The sequence below is a fragment of the Ambystoma mexicanum genome, chromosome 2q (genome assembly GCF_040938575.1).
Source record: "Ambystoma mexicanum isolate Mex_15411 chromosome 2q, UKY_AmexF1_1, whole genome shotgun sequence".
Taxonomy (NCBI): domain Eukaryota; kingdom Metazoa; phylum Chordata; class Amphibia; order Caudata; family Ambystomatidae; genus Ambystoma; species Ambystoma mexicanum.
In genome coordinates this window covers 726976861-727001128 of record NC_090924.1, presented here as the reverse complement: position 1 = coordinate 727001128, position 24268 = coordinate 726976861, and the positions used below count along the sequence as shown (strand labels likewise).

The following is a 24268-nucleotide window of genomic DNA, read 5'->3' as shown; positions in this document are numbered from 1 at the left end:
ATATATATATAAAAACGTGATCAAGCGGTCTGTGCACCGTGAAACGCGTCGTTTCTGGATTCTTTCCTTGCCATGCTGACATTCAATAAAGCACTGCTAGTCTGGTAAAAACCTTGGACTGTGTTTTGCCTCTGTGCAGAGAGTCACCAATGACTTTCTCTGCTGTTCTTGGGAGTGCACTCCACTGGTTAAGCTTTTCCCGGTTCCATTTTGGTTCTGGGAAATTGGTTTTCCCCCTTTTTTCGAATATATATATATATATATATATATATATATATATATATATATATATATATATATATATATATATATATATATAAACAAAGTTATGTTTGTGGGTTTGTCGGTTTGTATGTGGTGTTCTTGTGGATCTAACTCCTCATGAACGGTGAGGTCTGGTGTCATGAATTGTGCACGGAATATTCTTAATTTCATTGCCAAATTAATTCAACTATTTCTGGCTCGATAGGTAATCCCGTTGCTGAGATAATTAATCTTTTTGGGTTTCCGGCTTTGTTTTTCAGCATTACGTTTTGTGGTTTTATATCGCCATCTACAAGTCATTTGTAGAAAGTGCTCATCATCGCGCATTGAAGCTAGAACATGATCAACACCTGATAAATTTCGATCGCAACATTTTGTAATGGACAGGCACTTCACCATCATGACATCAAATGGAATTTTGCTACAATTCAAAGATGACATAGTTGAATCAGTTGATTTCAGTCAGGATCCATGTTTAACAAAAAGACTTCTTTCTTCTGTAGTCTCTCCTTTCATTAATGCTTTAATGCCACAAATATATTTTTACAGAATCACCATGAAAAACGAGAGCAGTATTTCATCCCACCCGAATCAAACAAAACATCGAAAGCTGAAACATGATCAACATTCTGAAGAAGAAAGCTCTCAAGACCATGAAGCTGATCAAATTCAACATGCTTTCAGATAGAACAATGAAAGTGCTGAAGAACCTGAAGCAAGACTTACTAATCAGAGAATTCATGCTGCTAAAAAACAAAGCAACAAAACTGCTGAAGAAACTGAAACATGACTTGCTGTTAAGAGAATTAGTGATGCTGAACAACAAAGGAATTAATCTGTTGAAGAAACTCAAGTGAGACTTGCCGATCTGAGAATTTGTGCTGCTAAAAAAACAAGCAATGTAACTGCTAAAGAAACTGAAGTGAGACTTACCAATCAGAGATTTAAAAATCTGATAATTGAAAACCTGAGACGAAGTCGGGTAGTTAAGCTAGTATACTTAAAAAGTATCAGATGATCCTGTGAAAGTTCTGCCTTTTCCTGTCCCATACCATACAAACTAAATTTGTGCCTGGACTACTCATCCAATTCCATGTTTTCCCTGCATTCTGGTCCTTGAAGATTGATTGGTACATGCATTTATTTATTTATTATATTGTAGCCAATATGGCTTTTTATAAACCAATTACACATTCTTTGTCAATATAAAACCAGAACATATGAATGTACAGTAAAACTCATTTGTCATCTATTTATTTTGCTGCCTGTACCCATGTTTTGTTAAATGGTAAATAAACAATATATAATTTCCATCCAATAGTATCTCCCACTGCTTGTCCAGTGAATTGTATATGCTCCCATGATGGCTAACAGCTCTCATTGCATATTTTCATTCTTTCATAAATCTGGGACAAGCACACAGCAATGTTTCCCAGTCTCACAATTAGTAGTGGTGCAAAATCTCCAATTGTGTGCATTTCAGGACAGGGCCAATCGAGAGCTCAAAATCTCTTAAGTGTTTACCAGATAAAATGTAAGCCTCATATATTCCATGCATATATAGGAATTTGTAAAGACATTAATATACTGTCCAGGAGAGCTAGAAAATGGCCGATAATGAAGATACTCTCCACTGTTCGCTATGACAGCGAAATCGGTCCATGTTTGCTCTTGATCCAAATCACTGAACCAGATTTGATAGTCCATTTGTATTGGTTTTGAGTGAGACATGATGCCCTGCTGCCCATTCTCGTATCTCAATTAACTCTGTTTTTCCCAATATTGGTACACGTCATCAGTTGGGAGCTCCTTAGTAATTTGTCCAGTTCACTCTACTCAAGGAGCCATACCCTGTCACTAACTTAGCTAAGTTTCCAAAAGTACAGAGCGCACTGCATACAGTGAGCTAATTTAATCCTGCCAATTTTTAACCATGGAGTGTATATTCTACTGGCAGATGAATGGGAAGTATACAAGTTGTTGCACTATTTTCATTTGAAAAACCTTGATGACACTTGACAGGATATATCCAGTGTGTCTTGCAGTAAAGCTTCTTAATGCCCCCACTTGCTGAGCTAGCTCCAGTTCTATTTTCTCAATCTATCTTCTCCAATTCAGTTGTTTATCAATCACTACTCCTAGATATTGATAATTATCTCTACCTGTTCAATGATATTTCCTTGTAGATGCTAACTATAGTTCGTCTTAGCTCTCTTTCTCCATCACCTGAACTTTATTTTCAAGTCATGGTCTTCTGAAAATACCAGCAGTTGGTTGAGCATGGATTGGAGCCCTTTTAGGAGTAACTCATCAGGGTCAAGTTATCTGCATAACCCAGCCAGGCCTCCCTCTTGGAACCAAGCTTGGAATGATAAGCATCTACCTCATCCAGGTACCTTGAGAAATCTGCCATGTAAAGATGAAATAATAGAGTGGCAGGTATACACCCTTGCGTCAGACCAGTAGTAGTTTCATTGGTAGATGTCATATTCCCTTTTAGATCAAGCTGAACTCTGACTGAAGTTTCGGAATAGGAATATTTGTACTGTTATAAATACAGAACTACAGTGCCAAAAATACAGAGAGAAAATTGACAGCTTCAGCCACTCATGCATAACAGTGAACAACTTGAGAGCTCTTACTACACTGTCTCCAGTTGCACATCCATCTATATGTGCTGACTGCTCTCCTAAGCAGAATTTATAGTGTTATTTTTGAGCCCCAGTCTCATACCTTTGTCACAGCTTTTAAACATATTCTGCCTTAGATATTAATTGGAATTTCTCCATCATATGTGCAAAAAACTTCAAGGTATTTCACGACTCAATCCCTGGGGATCCCTTATTCAGGTGGCCAGGGAAGGGCCATTGTTATTGGATCCCGACTCTTGGGTTCGACAAGCAAGCGAGGATCACTTGGGTAGGTGAGACATGGCATCCCCCATTTCCTGATAGTTATTTACCCCATATTCCCTCTACCTTCCTGGGACACTACAACTCCCATAACTCCCCTCCTTTCCTTATCAGTCCAACTACTGAGACGAGGAGGAGGAAGACTGAGACTAGGAACATGCACTAGCCTTGTCCCACTTATAAGGTCAGGCAAGGTCAGGCACTCAGTCAAAATCACACACACCTGAAACTCATGGACCGCTATCCAAACTATAAAAGGTGGAGCACAGAAATACATGGAGAGCGAGACAGGGGCCAAGAAGGAAGGCAAGATTGATGGCAAGATGGAGGAGCCACTGAGAAAAGAGCTGCTGAGAACGAGGCCAGGGAGAACTGGATGCTGAGATGCTGACAGGCTGCAAATTGAGGCAGGAGAAAGTTTGGCGAGGGAGCTGTGTCTCCAATAAGCCGGGAGACTTCTGAGAAGGGAGCGAGGGGCTGGCTAATGCCTTTCCTCCATGTGCCTGCAAACTGCTTGTTTCATCCCAAGGGCAGCGATGCCACTCTGGGGTGTCTGAAGGGCATGTGGGCAAGACCCTGACCTTGACGAGCTGAAAACAGAAGGACGCACAAAAGCAATCACAGCCGTGAGTTCAAAGAAAAGAAGAGCCCAGTTTGTGATACGGGTGATTGTGGAAAGCTATGCGTTGAAGGATAAAGACATTGGCCCTCATTACAAGTCCGGCGCTGGACCATGGTGCTAGTAGCACCATGGTCCATGCCGGACTCCGGCATGGTGGATGGCGGAATTACCGCCCCATTCCAAGGTGAGTGGGGCGGTAATTCCCCATTCACCATTTGCCCTTCCCCATTCCCATCTTTGCCCCATAGGGCATAATGGAAATGGGGAAAGGCGCTAAGTACAGTTCCGCAAATTGCGGCACCGTACTTAGCATCAAGGTCACTTTGCGGCATGGGTTATAACGCCTGCAAAAGCAGGCGTTAAAACCCGGGACCTCTTAATCAGGCGTTAAGGGTTAACGGCGCCGACGGCGCCGTTAAACCCTTAACGCCTGACTTGTAATGAGGGCCATTGAACTGAAAGCTTGAATGTATTTAGCCGGTGAGGGAGCCGATGAGAAAAAAGTAACGGAGCAGTGCTATGTGAGAAGGCACATTGTTAAACACTTCTTAAAGATAACAGCACAATGAATAATGGAAGCGAAGTGTGTTAAATGCCATTGAAGGAAAGGGCACGAGGGAAAGAGAGCGTGCAGAGATCCCGAAAGGCTAACGTGAAAGTGAACTACTACTTTTGTGAAACGAGGAACAGAGTGGCCATGGGCCCGTCCCCATGAACTATATGCTTTTGTGAAATAAGGAACAGAGTGGCTGAGGGCCCGTTCTTTGAAACTAAGTGCAAAGTGGTCACGCATAGAGGTGAGACTACTGTGTGGTTAAGAAAGTTTCTGGCAAGGCGATAATGATAAGGACCCTGCTGTCAGAGTGGTCACGCATGGGGGTAATAATACTATGCGGTTGCGAAGATCTCTGACAAGTGAACATTGTGAAATAGAAGTACACAGGTTGGGGAAGGGAGTTCTCCCCGAGCTCTGTGAAACTGAGCTGTTTAAGCTGGAAAGTGTTTCAGCCATGTTTAAGTGTTTTAAGACGGGCAAGGGCAGCCTGTGAAAGTAACTAAAAAGGAAGTTTGTGAATATCTTTTTGTGGTAAAATTGTGTAGCCGAGTGAGGGAAGCACAAAATAATCCATTGAAGAGAACTGTGATGCATGTTAAACTGACATTAAAATAGGCAAGTGAAGTCTAACAGATGTATGGAAAATCTTTGAACTGTGTATACCATTGACCTTGAAGGAATTTTTGATGCACATTGAACTGACATTGAAATAGGCGAGGGAAGCCTAACAGATGTATGGAAAATCTTTGAACTGTGCATACTATCCACCTTGAAAGAACTTTGTAAGAACCCCAGTGAACTGAACTTGGGGAATGGAGTAGTGGTCCACTTTCATTGCCATTCTGACATTCTTTTGACACACTCTTTATTTTCATATATTTTTCCACATTTAGTTATTGTGAAACGTGAGGGCAAGTATAGGTTTCTGCCACAGACTTTTCCTTTGTTTGACTGACTGACTTGGACCATTTTATTTTACTTTGATTGTCGAGTCTACTCCCATTATAGAATTAGGGCCAGCTAGGAACTCTCCAACACCAGTAAAACTTTTAAAACTGGTGCCTTTTGTGTTTGTGACCTTACTTGTGATACCATGCCTGCCTCACATATGCCACAAACCCTGGGCCTCATTTGATACACTGACTCCAATGTGTCTTTATGCTTCCGCAGAGGCCACGAAAACAGCCAACATTTCTGCAGTCGTCTTCCCATTCCCTAACTAAACATAATACTCCTCCACATGCTGCCTTAAGAGCTAGGCATAATCGCAGCATTAACCCCCACTTAAAATAAGACACCACAAATATCCAAGGTGCCACCCCAGAACTGTTGCGTATATGGCTACTTGATATTTACAAGGGGGAGGTGTTTACATACCTTTGCTCAAACTTTCCATGTCTCCACCGTATCATTTTGTTATTCCAAAGACATACAGGACTATAAAGTGCAAAAAAGACCCCCAGCTTCCATTGAGAAAGGAACAGAACATTTTAAAGTAATTACAGAGAGAGAGTGGGCTCTGCTGGGGGGCAGGTGGCATACAAACCTGCGTGAGAGGCATTGGTAAGGCATGAGGATTGTCCTTTGGCAGTGCAAAGGGCAGCTGAGCTCTGTTGTGGTCCCTGTGAAGAATGTCCAAGGGCTCTTATAGAGGGAGTGGGAAACAACGGCTGTGGAGGCAGTGTACACTACACTCTACTCTGTTTATTGGCTAGAGAAGTAGCAGGCCTTGGCTGCGCAGAGAATTGACTCTGTATTACAAAAACTATGACTGAGCTGTCTGATTCCATAGAATTAATAACAGGAATTGTAAATAGATGCTTGTCCACCGCGAAGGACCGAAGCCTTTTTCCTATGTCGATTAATGTTAATTTATATGAGCAAACCCTAACCTGAACACAACTGTGGGCCTTCAGAAGTAATTTCTAGGTATGTAGGGCCCATGTAATAGTTATGGGGATATGACTACTATTTCAAAGATGGTGATAACATCTTTTACAAAGGCGCAGTCACATCTCTGTGATTACTTTCATATACCCTACATGTCTAGGAATTACTTATAAGATCCCCAACAAATCTGCAAAATATTGTTTGCACACATTAAATATTTTCAATAAAAATGATAGTAAGACATTTGTCAAATCCAGTGGGTGGAAGTCTTTTTACTTTGTCTTTTGGTAATTCTATGGAATCTTAATGAATCTTTTATAACGTGCATAATACCGGAGACCAATCTCTAAGTATGCTTCCAGGGTTCAAACCAGTGTTTATCTGGGGTGTCTTGCTTCCAAGGCAAACACGTTGCCTCTGAGCGATCCTCCCGGCCCAAATGCAGCTGCCATAAACAATGACAATATCTCAAACACAATCTAATGGCGCACTTATGAGTCCCTTGCTAATATGAATCGTCATGAGCTCTGGAAGAGGGCTAAAGCTCTCTCTAGTTGACCTGAAAGTAGAGACAATCCCCTGCTTATCATGTTCACAATGGAACACAAACTCGTTAATTAATGATGAAGAAATGACACATCCAACTACCAAAGAAATAATTAAAATCAATCCTACGTGCTACATGTATACATGGATATGTAGTCTGATTAAATTCCTTTTTGATTAATTTATGTTGGAGTGATTACACAAAGTATAAAAACAAGGATGATTTGAAAGCATAAGCAATATACATTCTAAATAGGTGAAAGATCCCCAATAAAACGCTTTGAAGAAAGGGAAAACTTAAGAAATTGAGGAGAGGAGGAGATTAAGAAATCATTCTAAAACAACAACAAAGCTAGTGGGTACACAAGATTTAAGGGTTGAGACCTAGGGGCCTGAATGATCATTTTGAACTTTTATGTTTTCTATTAAATAATGACATTCTAATATGGTCACCACTTTAATTGAAAGCAAGTGTAGTCAAGATGTTCTCACGGACAGGAACATATCAGTGAGTAAAGAGCTATGCAGAATAAAAGAGTACTTTACTAGATAACAAGATCACCACAGCCATAATGTAAATGCACATTCGGAATGTACCACTCATTGTACCACGGGTAACATGAAAAGAGAAAAAGAACTTGACCAGGAGGATCACGATAATGTGGACTCTCTATTTGCACTTATGTACTCTGTGAAACTACTCCAGACAGATCTGTTCTAACGGTGAAATATTGCATGTTACAATGCTTTAAGTTGTTCAAAATTGTTATGTCTTTATGGATATGGGATTGCACATTTTGAGAAAGAGTTTTGCAGAACACATTGATTCATGTGTCACTAAAAATATTCGCTGATGTCAAAGTCAACATTCAGTGCAATACTGAGTATAATCATTAATGAGAAATAAGTATGTATTGTTATCGCTAGAGGCCATCTGAAAGGGCAATACATTTAGCCATCAAAGGCAGATTTATTTAGCAAAGTCACTTGTAATGGTTTTACAGCACATCTTTCTTCAATTTGCCTTGATAAATCTGAATTATTATAGCGGAAAGACAACTTGAAGGAGCCAATAGCAGGTGTTGCTCATGGCGTGCTGTGCATGAGCCAGCAAAGCCTACACAGCATGATTGTGAAGTGAAGCCATTAGAACATTACCCCAATGCATGCAATCCTTTATCATGGCAAAATGTGAAACATCACAAATATATAGTTCTGCACATGCGGTTTAATCTCACGTCAGATCTTTTGCATATTAACACAACAAAATGGTATACTCCATTTGATAATGGGTTAGTAAGGTGACAAAACCAAATAAGGTTATACACATGAGTAAAAGGCATCATCTATGCCATGCTTGCCGAATAGATGGCTGCGAGTTTCACCCTTCGGGACTTCTCAAGGGAAAAAACAACCATTTAATTGCAATCCCTTTTTGTGAAGTTATTGTCCAACATATGGCGGAATTGTAAAGGTCCAAGCTATATTTTATTTCCTTAGTCAAAGTGCAAACTTGAAATCCACCAAGATATGTTACATACTTATTATCATGATCCATATTGTGTTACAAGTGCTAACTCCCCCCCAGGGCTCAAAGGGAATTGCCCCACATATAGATTTAGAGTCACCAAACCTTGTATTGGTGACTACAGAATTAATGAATTGCCTCACACAATTTGAATAGGGAGTCAAAGCACTATTGAATTTAGAGAGGATGTTCCAATGGAGATTAGGAAATTGCTACTTTGAACTCCCCACCTATGGTGATGATACCGTTCTGCTAGATCAAGCAGCTCTCAGGTTACAGTGGTCAATGAATGCTCTTTATGATTTTGCATAGATAATTAGCTCAATGTCAGCTGTGTAAATACAAAAATGATGTTAATGGGAACAATTGTATTTAGAGCAAAACTCTGGAAAGGTTAATAGCTATTGTTATCTGGGGTTATGGGTTGATGGTTCATCACTCTAAGATGACAAATAAAGTCTACTCAATCTTTGGAGGGTTTTCAATGGTGTTTGTATTGTACAGGTTCATTCTGTGTCCTCCCGTTAATTTGGATTCATGAGTAAAACAATTGCTCCTTTATCATTTATGGAGCTGACCTATGGAGCTCCGCTCAGGAGAAACATGCAAACAGATTGAAAGGCTCTCTATGTAAGAGGCGTCTGGGCTTGTGTAGCTAATATTTTATTGAAAATATTTGGTGGAACTTGTTCGATTATCTACCCAGTTAAAAAGAATGAGTGACTGACTGAAGTTTCTATACCATCTGACATTGGCAGCCATGAGGTCAATTCCACAAACAATGGTCTAATACTCAAAAGGAGGGGGGTCAATATGTCCTATATAAGTGCTTATAAAGGCTGGTGAGACCTTGGAAATCTAAGGATAGCCTTAATAAATCTAACTCCCCATTAAATTGTGTTAAAGGATGATAAAAATGTCAAATGGTCATTGGAGTGTGGATCATAATTGAAAAACAGAAAAAGCACCAAGTCATTTTTATTAATGCCCTACAGGGAAGTGGGAGAAAACCTCAGTTTTAACTTCTAGAGTTATCCTCAGCCTTGTATACATGAATGTGTATGCAGTTCCACTTCGACTTGCTTGATTGGTTGTTTTGGAGCTTGGTTTCTCTGGCTTCCCTAAGGGAAAGGGAGTATGTTGCTATTCGGAGTTGGGATTGAATCCCCAAAACATGTGCTATCAGCCTGTAAACACTTTTAAATGAACAGGGGCTATTCTTTCTATCTATCTGCAGTACATGTAAAGAAAAGTCTCAAGACAGTGGGCCACATTACAAGTGAGCCAGTCCGGAAATAAAGGTGCCGGTAATAGGTTACCGGCACCTTTTGCGGACCGGCTCACTTCGATTCTGCCGATAGGGACACTGAACAACTGACAAGCCTGACCTGCTGGTAGTTCAGGCCCCTACCAGCAGGTTTTTCACTGAAGCATCGGCACCGTTACTAACGGTGCAGTTGCTTCAGGGTTCCCATTCGCATGGAGTCCTATGGAACTCCATGGGAATCAGAACTTTCCATACCGCCGCCTGTGATATCCCGGTAGAACCGGGATGTCAGGCGGTAGCACCAGCGGGTTACCAGCAGCCACTTCATGAGGCCTCGTGCTTTCATTGTTTTCACCAATGTACACAAAAAGAGATCCATAATCCTGTATTTAATGTCCGGTTGGTCTTTTTACAAAGAATCGAGGCCACTAATATAAGCAGAAATGTACACATTTAGCTGACTGCTTAGTGTAAAATGGGGCCCTATTTTTATCAAGCCTTGAAACACTCGTGGATAGGCGCGCTATAAATGCCATATCATATCATACAAATATTTTGGTAATTGGTCACATAAATGTAACTGATTGTGCCCTCTGAATACAGTGGGCAAATGCGTTATGTATGTTATTGTACTGTGGTGTGTTTCTTTTCTTTCTTTTGTTCAAACCTGTGAACAGACAATGGAGAACTTCCATATAAGCACTGCTTTATATGTATCCATGATATTTGATATGATAGGTTATTTATAACACACTTAATACCCAGAGGTTTCAAAGCATGTACCTAGGGATCGAACCTGTGGTGCGCCGTGTCGTCTTGCTTCCAAAGGGAGCAGGTTGCCCCTGAGCTAGCCTCCCCAGTGGCATCGCTAGGGTGGTGCTGGGGGGCCAGTGCCCCCCCTCTGAAGTCCTGTGCTCCCTGTTCTGCCCCCCTACCTAAGGTGATCAGTGGCCATGTTTTCTGTTCGTGCTATTATTTGTGACACTCACTGAGGCAAATGTCTGCATATCACACGGCAATACTCCTTTTGTCTCAAACCGAGAAGTGATGGAGCAGCTTGCAGCCCCTCCCATCAGAATGTAGCCACGAAACGGCTAATGATGGGCCATTAGTCATTGAATTGTTTTGTGCCTGCATTCTGATGGGAGGGGAGGTGCAGTGGGGTGTGGGGAGTTGGTGTTCACAAAAGCCTCTCTACAGGAGTGCTTGTGACGTCACACATTACCTTTCATAGGTGGCCCCCCTACTTTTGTTTGTGCCCCCCCCCCTACTTTTGTCTTTGGTCCCCTCTGTGCCCCTCCTAAATTTGATTCCTGGTGACGCCACTGATCCTCCCCATGTAAGAATGACATCCTCCACACTTTACGCTCATAGCATTACCTTTTGGCTACTGTAGGTTTGACTTTGCAGTGCCTATGAGCCAAAAGTATCTTTTGTACAAGGAAGCCACAGATGTCTTAGGTACAGTAGTAAAATAGCCAATCCAGAACCAGGAAGATGTAGAAAATTATAAGAGAGCAGTAGAAACTTCAGGATGTCCTTGGCAACAAGGAACAATCGAAGACAACAAAAAAGCTGCATTGATGATGCAGAGAAACTTTGCTGCAAAGCAGTTAGCTAAATGGGGGCAGGTAATATAGGCAGCAGCCATTCCTTTTATAGGAAGCACGAGGACTGCTTGAAAACAAGAACACATGTCTCAACCAAACAAATCCATCCTGCAGAATCTTCAATTCATGGTCCACCTGATCTACATCACAGGGGAGTCAAAAGAGCATAGTGTGATTCAGTCAGACCCTCTGAGCAGCATACTCACCCTGTCACCCACAGAACCCTAATCACAGCAGTTCTATGTTCATTCTTCGCCCATTTTTTTCCTGTGGCACTTTTTGCTGAAAATCCTTTGCCGAAAAAAATCATCGAATTATTATTGTCCCTTTTCCCTATTCCCTATACACCACCATACCCCTTATATGCCCCCCACAGTTTTTGATGTATTTTTTTCAGCAAAAAATATTTTGACAAAAAGTGCAGTGGAAAGAAAAACAGGGGATGAATGGACGTCATACCATCACAGTAGGGTTGCATCACACTCAGGTAAGAGAGAAGAGGGGAGCATGCGAGTAACTTCAACATTATGATGGAATATCTCTCAGAAGTCTTGGACTCACATTACAGGGTGGTCTATGTTCCCACCCTTAACTTTTAGGGCCATTATTGATACCTGAGGGAATTCATGCCCTTCACATTGTATGCTGAATTCATTCTAGGATAGATCCCACCATGTGTATAGGAAAAGGGTTGCATGGTGTGGGAGAAAGATGGGAATTAATTTTTTTAGGCGGCTTTGGTGATGAGATGTCTTGGTCATGTGGGTGCACAAGGCTGTAGAATAACCTTTGGCTTGTCAAGAAGGTGCCTAAGGCGTGGTCTAAGGTTATTGAGGCCTAAATACAGCAATGAATCAAGTATGATCTATGTTATAAACACTTTGCAATTCACATTGGTGCTCCATGCACAGAGGAACATGGTTGAAGGCAAAGTTTCCATGATAAGTCTGGGGTGATATGAATTAGACTTGTTATTTGCCGTAAAGGGATGGCAGCTACAATGCCACGTCTATTGTGCTACGGTGCCCCTCATTCAGGGATTCTACCATATCTTCTATTTCTTGAAGTGAATTCTTAATAAGTTATATTTTATGCTTGTGTCACTTCTTAATACGTGATATCATATGCTTACCTACTTTAAGTTTCAAAATGTTTCTCCTCTCCTTTTCACAATGATTCAAAGTCCTCTGTGACAAATCAACTTCTGGGGTACCAGTGATCCAAAGGTGAATATCGGTTTCTAAACCAAAATTCAGCCATACGCCTCTAATACACCAGAAGGGATCCGAACAAATTGAAATGACACAAGTAAATTATAAACCTGCTGGTCCAATTTTGGTAACATGGATGTAATGGCAGGCTTATCTCCGAAAGGTCGTGGATCGTTGGTTCATTGCAACACAGTGAAATACGATAATTACCCAATGAAAAAAAGGGACTATCCAGTCAAGGTTGTATCAAAAATATCGACTTCAAAACAGACTGCTCTAGCAACACTACGAAATCTAACCCACCCTGTAAAGGAATGCAGTTTCAAAGAAGGAAAAGGTATGCACTCTGCATACTGACACAAGGGTGGTCGGTATGGTTAATAACCACAACTGTTTAAGAAGAAGCCAATTTGCTGTAGAAAATTGCTGTTAGCACCTCCGCCATATTTTGAGAGTACTAAACCCACTTCTGGACATCAACAGTGGTTGCTTCTGAGGAACACCATGACCATATCACAATAGCCAATATGCTGAATTTTCAATGAGAGGCGTATATATGTAACACTCCTGTGCACTAGACCCAAGCAAATTAATTTTAGTTAGTAAAAGCCAAGCAAATTAATTTTAGTTAGTAAAATTGTAGTTAGTTCTGCAGGTAACATGTGCAAGATCTTTCACCTCCAAGACGGCAGGCGTGGGCACTTCTGAGCAGGCTGCTGGTGTGGGTGCCGGCATGTGCCGCTGCAGATGCCGGTGGATGCTGCAGCTTCAGGGGCCTTTTCATCCATTTGGTGGACACACTTGGGTCCGGTCTGGTTGTCGAGGAGAACCAGGACCTCTGTTTGCCATGGGCAGTATAGGTGTTGGTGGAGCGGTTGAGCTGCAGGGAGTATGGCACAGGTCATATGTGCCGCTGCTGTGTTTATTACTTGCCCGTGGGTTGCAGCTTTGTATGATGACTGCACTGTGTGTTGCTGCTCTATCTGTGCTCCCATGGACCACGTTTATTCTCGCCTGTTTGCTGCTGGGCTGCAGGGGTGTTGTTGCTTCCTTGCCGCGGTGTTCTTTCTGCTGTTTCCTGGGCTCTGCTGTTGCTGCTTGGCTCCTTGTGGTGGCTGGCGGCTGATTATCGAAAGCTTCAAACATTTGACTTTCTTTCTGGCTGGAGTTGTCTTTCAGTAGAATAGATCATCAAGGGACTGGAGTCTGGAGACAGTCGCCCAAGTTTGAATTGCCAATGAGCCTCTTGACTTTTGTTATTTTTAATATTTGCTTACCCCAATGCTTGTTTTTTGGTTGGGAACAGCTGGATTTGTATCTTGTAACACTACGGCATGTTACTTGATTCTCAACTTTATTGTTAATTGGTTCATCTTATAATTTCTTCCCTTTATTGGTTCTCTTGTTTTCCTTATTTTCTTCTTTTTTGTATCCTGCTAATTATGTCATCTTTTCTAAAATTGTACCAACTGTTTAAATTTTGTAAAGCGTTTTGGTGTAAGGTGCAATATAAGAAGAACGAACAAACAAACAAACACAAATTAATGTAAATATCAAATCTATTTTAATAGGTACAGGCATCACTGTTGCATAACATGTATTACTCCACCAGATATTAATACTAATAATCATTTTTTGAAAAATCCAACACAGAGGTCATATTTTCAGCTTCAAACTGCACATCCAATCAGGTACTGCTTACAACACACTAGACCAACACCCACACATAGACTTTTCAAGAGACATTTTGCAACAAAACATATCTATAACAGTAACTTGCTTATTTTTTATAAAATAAATAAATACAAATATAGTACATAACTTAAAAGCTCTAGTACATATTTTTTAAAGCATCAAACAAGTAAAATACCTTTTTAAGAAACATTAACTTATGGCGGCCCCTATTTCGTAGTAAAAATGGCTGAAAAATTTAGCGCAGAACACAAATCCAGAATACAAATCCATGAAAAGAGCGCAAAAGGGGTGTGATTTTACATGGGAATGGGTGGAAAATCATATAGATTTGACTTTAAATGGGTGGGCACATAGCCAAACAACACAAAAAGCCTATGCTAATGACAATAGTTTCAGCTTAAAGGTAGCTTTTTCAGCACCACCTAATAGTCAAAACTAAAAAGCGCTCAAGACACATCTCTTCCAAGAACATCTCATTGACCACAATGCACAGATCCTCCATGAACCTGACTTGGAAAGTCTTGGCATTTCTAACCTGTATCTCTCATCTCTCGCCCCATGATTTTCCTTACTCCATACTTTCAAACAGACACTTTATATGCTGTCCTTCTAATTCTATCCATATCACTGCCCTCTTGATATACTGCCCTATTATATAATGTTTCATTGCTTCCAAGCAAGGGTTTGCTACATTCAAACCCAAAGCATATATACATGCATGTATCATGTATATGTAAATTCATTCATGCATACATATAAACAAATATCCTGAATGATATAGCATCAATCACAAAAAAAACAAATCAGTTGGCTATTACTTTTCTTAGCCAGTGTAGATGATTGCTTGCAAAACCCAAGGGTAAAAATCCGATATGAGAGAAAAAAGGACTTGTGAGTTAAATGATATGACTACCTGATACTGTGGAATCAGAATTTAATACAGAGAGGCATTGTATGGGTTACTACCCAAGCTGACATGCGTTCTCATCCCTCAGCCACCCAAATAAACCTTGGGGCATATGTAAAAAAAATCACTGCACCGCAACTGTGCACTGATTATATGGAAAAAGAATTCCCTCTGGCATCAGACTGACCCCCTCTTGCTTGAAATTCAAACAAGCATTGACAATGCAAACAGTTTGGGCTTTTTTGTAGGCATGGAAAATGTACTGCCATTGTGGAAGTAACTGGATATTGATGGTTGCAGGTGCAAAATCATGAGAGTGCCTGGGCATCTACTAGCAGTGCCTGGCAAATGCCTGATACTTATACACAAGCCAAAACTGTTGGCTTTGCCAATGCATGTTTTTAGCACCACTTCAGTGAAGGACATACATAGTGCTTATAAATCAAGTGGCTGAAGGCAGACCTGGCTAAGACATTTTCATTACACCAGCAGCGAGTTTACAGTTCCAATTAAGTCATTAACTCTCAGAAGACTGCACACGGATTGATTATGCTTTTGTAGGGGATGAAGTAAATGGACTTGTTGGGAAGGTAGTCTTTCTGGGCAGGACTTTGTTGGCTCATGCCCCATTGTTGGTAGAAATAGTGGGCCATGCACAGGTCCCACTGACTCCTATGTGGAGGTTTAGTAATAAAATGTTAAGGATTTCTCATTCAGGACTTTTATGGGTGCGGATATGAGAAAATGTTTGGAACACAATTGGGAATCCACTGATCACAGACATTCCGAGTGGCAGGTGCTTCAGGTGTACCTCAGAGGTTTCTGTATTGCTGCTGGGGTTGCAGTGTGGTGAGCACTGCTTTATCAAGAAAGAACACCTGGTAATTCCCTGCGCCCTTTATATTTGAGGAAAGAAAATAATCTACAGAATACTTTGTATTTGCAAAAGTTCAAAGTGTGGTGAGCACTGATTGACATAGAACTTTCCCCTGAAAGAGAGATGGAGGGGCTGGAGAAGGGAGAGCGCAGAGGCGAGGATGTGCATGCCTCTAAAAGGGACACTAGTAGGGAGCTGGAGAAGGCACAGGGGACATTTTCCATGTTCGACTGTACTGGGCATGTGACTGAGCAACACACTGAGGAAGATAATGCGGGCAAACATTTGGCCTGAATGGTGAAGAGGGAGGGGGGTGGAAGTTTATGTGAAAGTATAGGGGATATTGATTGGTAATTGTTGACCAACCCGGATGACATGTGTGGGATCTTTCGGGAGTACTGCGAGGAATTGTATACTGCTCAAGAGGACTTTAGTTGTGCTCATGGTGCTGCATGGTTGGAGGAAGCAAATTTGAATAGGGTGACGGATGAGCAGAGCGAGACCCTTGGCGCTCCTATTGTGTTGCAAGAGGATAAATGGGCAATAGACAATTTGGGAAGAAGAGTGTCAAAAACAGTGACAGAACTGGCCTTGAACCATGTGAGGGCAAGGATGTCAACTTCAAGGTCTTCAAGGAGGTGACAGATGTCAGAAAGTATTTACTAGCAGAACGAGAATTGAGGGTAGCTAAGTCAAGCTGATGCCCCCCTTTGAAAGATTTGCCAGTGGGGTACATGGGTGCAGTGCTACCCTTGGGGGGAGGAAATTGGGCATGAGGGGAAGAGGGGTGTTAAAGAGAGGGTGGTAAATTGAAAAGAGAAGGAAGACACCTATTCAAAAGGAGAAGGTTGGGCTGAGAACCTTGTGCCATGATAGTGCCATTGTGATAGACATTAATGGTGCATTTGGAAGATGCAAAGTGAGCCAAGAGCACTTCCCAACTTGTGCCGCCAGCAATGGGTGAGGAGGAGAAAGAGGAGAGAACAGAGGCCATATGTTGGATCCATAGGTTAGTTGAAGGAACAACAAAGAGGATGTCAGTGATAGTCTGTCTGGAGGAAGCATTGGTGTAGGTGTCTGTGATGCCAGACCACGGTTGGATGCAAGGAGTGCCTTTTGTAGTTTCTTCGTTACAGACTTTATGAGAGAAGGAGGGTTAGAGATGGAGAAACAGTTAGAAAAGATAAGGGAGACAGAGAGCACCATAGGGTCAGGGAACAAGAGTGTGGGGGGAAGTACAGAGGATAGTGGGGAGCAGGTCAGAAGCACCATGCAACAGTAGAATCACACCAGTTGGCCAAGCAAATAGAAATCAGTGGGTACGATGGAAGTACCCAGATTTATAGACCAATGACTGGATTATAAATGTACCTAAATTCGAATTATGCAAAAAGCACTCTAAGCATACCATACGAAATGGGTGCACAGATGGAAGGTACACCTACATTTGAATTTTGTAGCAACCACTCAAAGCATACAAAACGAAAATGGCAGCATAGATGGAAAGTACAGCAAAATTCAAATTTTGCAGCAAAGCACTCTAAAGCATACAAAATGAAATGGCTGCACAGATGGAAAGTACACCTAAGTTCGAATTTGGCAGAAAAACACTCTAAAGCATACAAAACGAAATGGCTGCACAGATGGAAAGTATACCAAGCTACCGAGCTACAGTAGGGGTGTCATGTGGATGTTGAAGAGAAGCGGTGACAGTGTGAAAACATTGGGGTGCTTCAAAGGTCGTTGTGTCAGGCTTGGCTTAGTAACGGGTTCATGATAGTGGTTTCATTTCTACCACTGATGAAGAAGGCGATCCATTGTGAGGCTGTTCCTTTAATTCCATGGTCTCCCAATCTCCTTAAAAGGATCTTGTGGCTAATGGTGTTTAGGCAAAACACTGGGGCTTGACAGGTTGATGGTAGAGGTATATAAGACTTATAAAGCGGTGCTAGCGCCTAAGCTATAGGAGGTATTCGCCAAGGCACTGTCTATTGGGAGATTCCCGAGTTCTATGTTGGAAGCTTTGTTTGTGCTGCTTCCTAAACTGGGAAGATACCTCAGTGAATGTAGCTCTTATAGGCCGCTGTCCATGTTTAAAGTGGATGTTAAGATCCTCTGCAAGTTATTGGCTGGGCAACTCACCCCATTGATAGGAGGTTTGGTGCAGCCAGACCAAACTGGATAAATCCCGGGCATGAGCACCATGCACAACCTGAGGAGAGTCTTTCTACTTTTGGGTAAATATAGAATTGAGGATGAAAAGATTGTTTAGCCTTGACTCCTATTAGGCCTTTGACTTTGTTGACTCAAGTTTTCAGTGGAAGGTACTCGAGAAGATGGGATTGGGCTGTCATGATTCCTGCCCCTCATGTCCCCAGCCCTCCAAGATGTCAGGCTGGAGCCAGTCCAAGATCGCCTATATGGCCCTCCAGGGCCTCTCCATCCCTCCAAAGACCCACTTGGAGTCAGACATGGCACTTGTGGCACCAGACTAACTCACTCCCATAAGATAACATTGGGGATTCGACTTGTAGTGCATTGATGTTTACAAGATGGATGCCCCAAATATTTCGGTTCCCAGAACTGCATGTGCGGTCTAGTCTTTTGGGTGTGGTTCAGCCCAGAGACACCTGGGATACCCAGAGACTATTTAAGCCACACGCAGGCTGAGAAACATGCTTTGCATTTTCTGCACCTGCAGCGTGACACTCACCATGTTCGGATCGGTCTCCAGTAGGCCTGCATCTTTCTTCTGCGCTCAGCTCCTGCAAGAACAAGAACACCGTTAGGAACAGCCTTACCTTGCAGCGCTTCTGCCCATCATTCATCGCTCCTTCTGTTCTGCGGGCATCTTCGGCGGTGTCATTCCCATCCCGGCACGCCGCTTCCTACGGAAAAGGGAAAAGAACAGAAAAAAGGCATTAGTAAGCATTCTGCAAATCGTCGCTTATTTTTAAATACTGTACAAGCTTCAAACGCTTAACTGAATCCCAGCCGCTCTGGGGGAACTCTGTCTCCGGAACTTCTCATCCATCTGCAAGAGCGAAAAAAACACTCCAGGTTAGCGTGGAAACATCTAGAGGCGCCGCATACCGCGCTTACCCACTGCATTTATTCTTCATAACTGGCATCCACGCTGAAAATGTTGCAGCACCTAAAAGACACAGAAAAATAACTCAGTTCAATGCAAATACAAAAGGGGTGCATTTCGCTCTCACTCACCTTCAGTGCTACTCATCTCAGCAGCATGCCGCCATCCCCGGACGCCGGCCATCATCTAAAGAAGGAAAGGAATGAAGTTAGAGAACTGTTCAAAAGACTCATTATACTTACCTGTCGGACTCTTGCCAGTGAAGTAACTAGGCAGCAATGAGCCTGCATCAATCAACACGCCCCTGCGCTGAAAGCAGGACGGAGAGCACACTATCCAAAAAACAAGGTGAGCTGTGGATCAAAGGGAAGGGTTGGACCCCGGGGAAGAAGGGGTTCAAGCACACAGAGACAATACGGAGTTAAACTCTACCAATCCTTTGTTTCAGGCCCAGTCTCCAGTCGAAGAGCCTCCAGGAGGCTGAGTGACGTCCCCGTGGATACCAGGTGAGCGTTACTAAGGTTTGTTCATTGGGTGTGTCTTCTGTACAAAGGGACTACATATAGAGTGGTTGTCAATAAAGTGGTGTCTAACCCCTGGTGAATGTGCAGAGGAATGCTCAAAGGCTGCCCACTGTCACGATGATCTTCGCCCTGGTGATAGAGCCACTGTCAAGGATGATATGAAGACACGATGCAACTGGACTGCGTATGGGCAGACGATCGCATTGCATATCATTGTATGTGGATGACATCTTAGTATATGTGCATGACGCTGTTGGAAACGTTGCACAGATACTTGACTCAATTAAAGATTTTGGCACATTGTCAGGACCTGTTCCTCAACCACTCTAAATCCACCATTTATACACTGCCAGAAGCAGTCGTGGAAAACCTGGCTCAGAAAGGAATGGAAACTCTTATATGTGGATTTAAGTGCCTTGGTACAGATGTCAGTTGATTGGGATTGGGTATTTCAGGGGAGCGTCGAACACGGTATTGTAGTGTTTAGCAGGTCGGATGAGTTTTGGATGAAATTTCCTCTATATGCACTGGGACGGTGTGAAGGGTCTGTAATGCGAGGCGGACATCTGTTGGAAGATTTATCAAAACATGAAATTTTATTCTCAAAAGAATGTAGAAAAATGCCTCACTATCCCTACCCTGCCAAGGATTTCCCTTTCTAACTAAATCTAAGGGACACCACTTTAACACATGATATCTGGCCCTCACACTAAGCAACAAGCCTACAACGGAAATATATAATACAAGATAACATGAACAACATTCACAGTTTCTGAATAACCTTCTGATGTCCTGGGTGCATCACCTTCCCCAGGATACAAGGTCAACTCTGCTGATGTTCAACCAAATAAAGAAATTTCTCATATTGATGTTTCAAAGTCAAAGTTAAGTTTTTTAACCAAAGTTCCAATGATAGCAAATCTCTTGTTCTTGGTGTAATATCCGCTTTCCACTTCCACCAAATAGCACCAATGGTAATCCCAACCACAATGTTTTGTCATCTATTCAAGAAGTCTTGCCACAGTTCAAAAGAAATTCAAAATCCAGTTCTTGCTTAACTGTTAGTATTCCTTTAGTTACAGTTTTAGAATTCACAATGGTATATTTGTCAGGATGATTTTGCAGTGCTGCTACTTCCACTTCAACAACTCCACTTCTTCTCGATTCACTATAAGAACAGTCACCTTTGTCTCACAGTACTCCACTTTGTTTAGGCTACTACAATGTTGCATCTACTGACAACCAGATATACCACCACAGCTTCAGCACTTTGGACTACTACTTCAACATTAGTGATCTGTACTTCTAGGAAGGCTTCAACAAGATTCACTGTAAGCAAGGCACTCTTCCTCTGAATATCTCTCTTCAAAAGGGGCAGCCTCTTTGCCTCCTGTTAGGCAGAATCATATGCAGTACCCTTTGGGAAGATCACACACAATTAAGACTACAAGTGACAGTACTAATTCATCTTTGGTACAAGCCTGTACTGCACAGTAAATTGGTAGCAATAGCTGAGCAGCCAGACTTATCTCAAGAGCAGAGTGAGCTGTATCAACAGTTACACAAAGGACAGCAAATTACTACAGCTCAAGCAAACGCTGACTCAAGGTTTCTGAGTAAAAGAATATAAATTTATTTACACATCATTTGTAAAACATATATCACTAAATTAAATCAGCAGAAAATCACACTCTTAATATACTACACAACACCCGGTGAATTCTGGACAAGTTAAGCTCAAAATGAAGTGTGAACAAAATGGCACTCAAGCAATTTAAAGGGGAGGGAAAGACAAGGTTATTCACAATTAAGCAGCACCAACAAGTAAGTAGGCAGGGCAATCTAGAAAAGGCTTGCTACAATGAGGATTCACTTCAATAGGCCTGGTCCAATGTCCATGGTTCAGAGTCTTTGCAGAGGATCACACAGTTCAGAGTAGTTTGCGGTTAAGTCTTTGCCAAGAGTTTGAAACGAAGTTGGTCAGAAGAAAAGCTACTTTAAAGAGTAGAGAAGGGCAAACCCTCAGATTGGCAAAAGATTTAAAACATTTTCACTGCGGTTGGACGGAACTAACAACCGGGTTTGCACAGTACCTTTAGAGCAGAAGAATGCTGTAGCTGAGGCAGACGTTCCTGGCAGATCCTGCAGGCTCACGGTTCCTAAAGCGACTGTCGGACTGACATGAAGGAGGAAGACTGGAGGGTCCTGCACTGCCCAGGGAAGAAACCAGCAGCAGAGCAATCCGGTAACTGTGCACAGCAGATCCGACCAGAGGAGGGAGGCATGGCTTGGAGTTTGGTGAACTGGTTGGTCCCACCAGCTCAATGAAAGAAGATTCCTTGCAGATCTTCTCTGTCGTCAAAGTTTGGAGATTCGGGCCCAGAGCAGGGCTTCACCGGGAGGTTCAGTCGTGGTCCTCTTCCTTCAGCTTCTCTTCGGTTCTCTCGATCCAGTGCTGACTCTGCCTTCCAAGTCCCAGAGACATGCTTTTTATGCAGCTTTCCCCCATTCACACAACCTGGCTGTCAATCACACAGCAGGGTGTCTGTCCTGGCGAGACAGTCACCACAGCCAATCATACAGAGTGCAACATGGGTCTCCAATGAGACCCTGTGCAGGGAGTCTCAAACCCCTCCCTCATATCCTGTCCCCCTCAGACATTCAGGCACCTAAGGAGGGCTCCTGTGCAGAGGCCCGCCAAAGGACGGCGAACAAAGGAACCAAACCTGATTTGGCACGCAGAGTAAAACACGAGAAAGACCTTGACAAAAAATAATGGTGAATAAACCCAGCCGGAACCGACATAAAATAAAAGGGGACCAGCGGATTAAAGTTTGAGGCTACTAATTTAGCCTAAAACAGTACCAAGGCTATTTTCATAGGCCGCGGTAGGGAAAAATTGTAGATACCACTGCCACCAGCCAAATCTTAAAGAAAGGGGAGCGAAATAATGTTCCATGAGAGATGGACAAAAAGGGATAACTATTAACCCCTTCCAGTACTCTATGTATGATAGTTTGTACTGGGTCTATGAATTTAAAAAGACTAATAAAGTCAATGGTAACTTTACATGTTCTGGGGGACAGTAGTCAGCCCAGAAAATGGAGTTTAGAATGGGAAGTCTGAAAAAGACAACCATGTGTCCCTGCACTAAAGGTGCTGTGTGACACACAGTAAAAAGATGATGCCTATGGAGTAGGTGAGACTCCATGGTCTATGAACACGAAAATGGAAAACACACAGCAAAACACATGTAAGAGTGGGAAAAAAGGCTCACACTCTTGCCAGGTGAAAAAAATAAATCCTAAAAATCCAGCAAAGCTGCTGAGGGACTCAGTATGTAAGGGAAATTAGCCATTCTGGAGAATTCTCCCTAACACCTCCTTTGTCTTTCTGCAACAATAACAACATGGGCTTGCCTTTAAGACTCACTTCTCTCTGATTTCCACAGTCGTTGGCACACAGGTTGTGTCAACCTCAAAATAGTCTTTATTAGCAGCTAGTTTCCGTTAACGAACTTTCTCAGCCAAAGTGATTACCCACAAGCCTTGGTGTCACTCTCTTAGCTTCAGGTAATGCGTACACAGATGTATCTTAGGCTAGTTGAACTGTTATTAACTTCACAGTAAAAGGTATATTGCTCCTTATCTCTGAGAAAGGCTGGTTTCACTGTTAATATGGAGAGGCTCATGGCTTGGACAATACTTGTTCTCTTCTTCAATAATAGATACACTTTAACTTCTTTTATATGAATAGATATGCCACATTAAAGTAAAGAACAGAGTTCAGTCTTTCTTTAGGAATCATAATTAGGAACACGTGACCACTTCCTACAGTAGTTTTCAGAAGTTAAAGACTTGTGTTGAATTGTATTCCTGTGAAAAAGTAAAGGACAGAGTTCTGTGTTCCTTTGGGGAAATCACAATAAGGCACACACCACCACTCTTTGATATCGTTTTTACAAGATAGATACTTCAACAATTGTTTTATCATGATTAGGGGCATCATTACGAGTTTGGAGGCAGCCATGCCCTTAGCAAGGGCATGGCTGCCTCCAAACTCGGGTCCCGGTCCGAGTTCCCTGAATGGGGAAATACTGGGCCATTCCGACCTTGTAGGGCCCGGTATTTCCCCATTTAGGGAACCCGGACCCGGTCCATCCCCATTACCATTTGAGCCCCCATAGGGATCAATGGGAATGGGGAGCATGCTAACAACGGGCCCGTTAATGACGGGCCCGTTGTTAGCATGCTGGGCCGCTTGCAGGACCCACTAAGGACATCTGGTAAAACCAGGTGTCCTGAGCTGATCCCGCGAGTGGACCTCGTAATAGGGCGGTAAGGGGGTAACGGCTCTGGCACCTTTGCCGGCGCCGTTAACCCCTTACCGCCCTTCTTGTAATGAGGCCCTAGGTATCCGGTAATGGTCTTTGCAGTGTTCACTCTTCTTAATTAGTGACACGTGACCACTCCTTCAGTACATACAGTCGGTTAAGGGTTTAACAATGGGTTTAAGCAGCATTTTCTCTCCACGCAAGTAAAATGACATTTCTGATATACGCAAGCTCTACTTTTCCATTTTTCATATATTAGAACTTCAATGAACAACTTCAGCTTGCTTTAAATAACACGCAAGTGAATAGAGAACTGTATTCTGTTGCCGGCAATGCTCGTGCAAGGTATTAGAATGCCAGGCTTCACTCACCGGCTTCTTTAACACGGATTGCACCACTTCCATGACTTCTGCCACAATTCTACTGCTTCTGGCT

At 42.4% G+C, this 24268-nt stretch overlaps 1 long non-coding RNA gene across 1 annotated transcript in view; it reads left to right on the top strand.

Annotated features, from left to right (window-relative positions):
• LOC138569717 (uncharacterized) overlaps positions 1-1501 on the top strand; it is a 691026-nt gene extending 689525 nt beyond the window's left edge. The window contains exon 4 of the long non-coding RNA XR_011303308.1: positions 525-1501. This is a non-coding gene — a long non-coding RNA (uncharacterized lncRNA). The remainder of the gene's footprint in view (positions 1-524) is intronic.
• The last annotated feature ends 22767 nt before the right edge of the window (positions 1502-24268 follow it).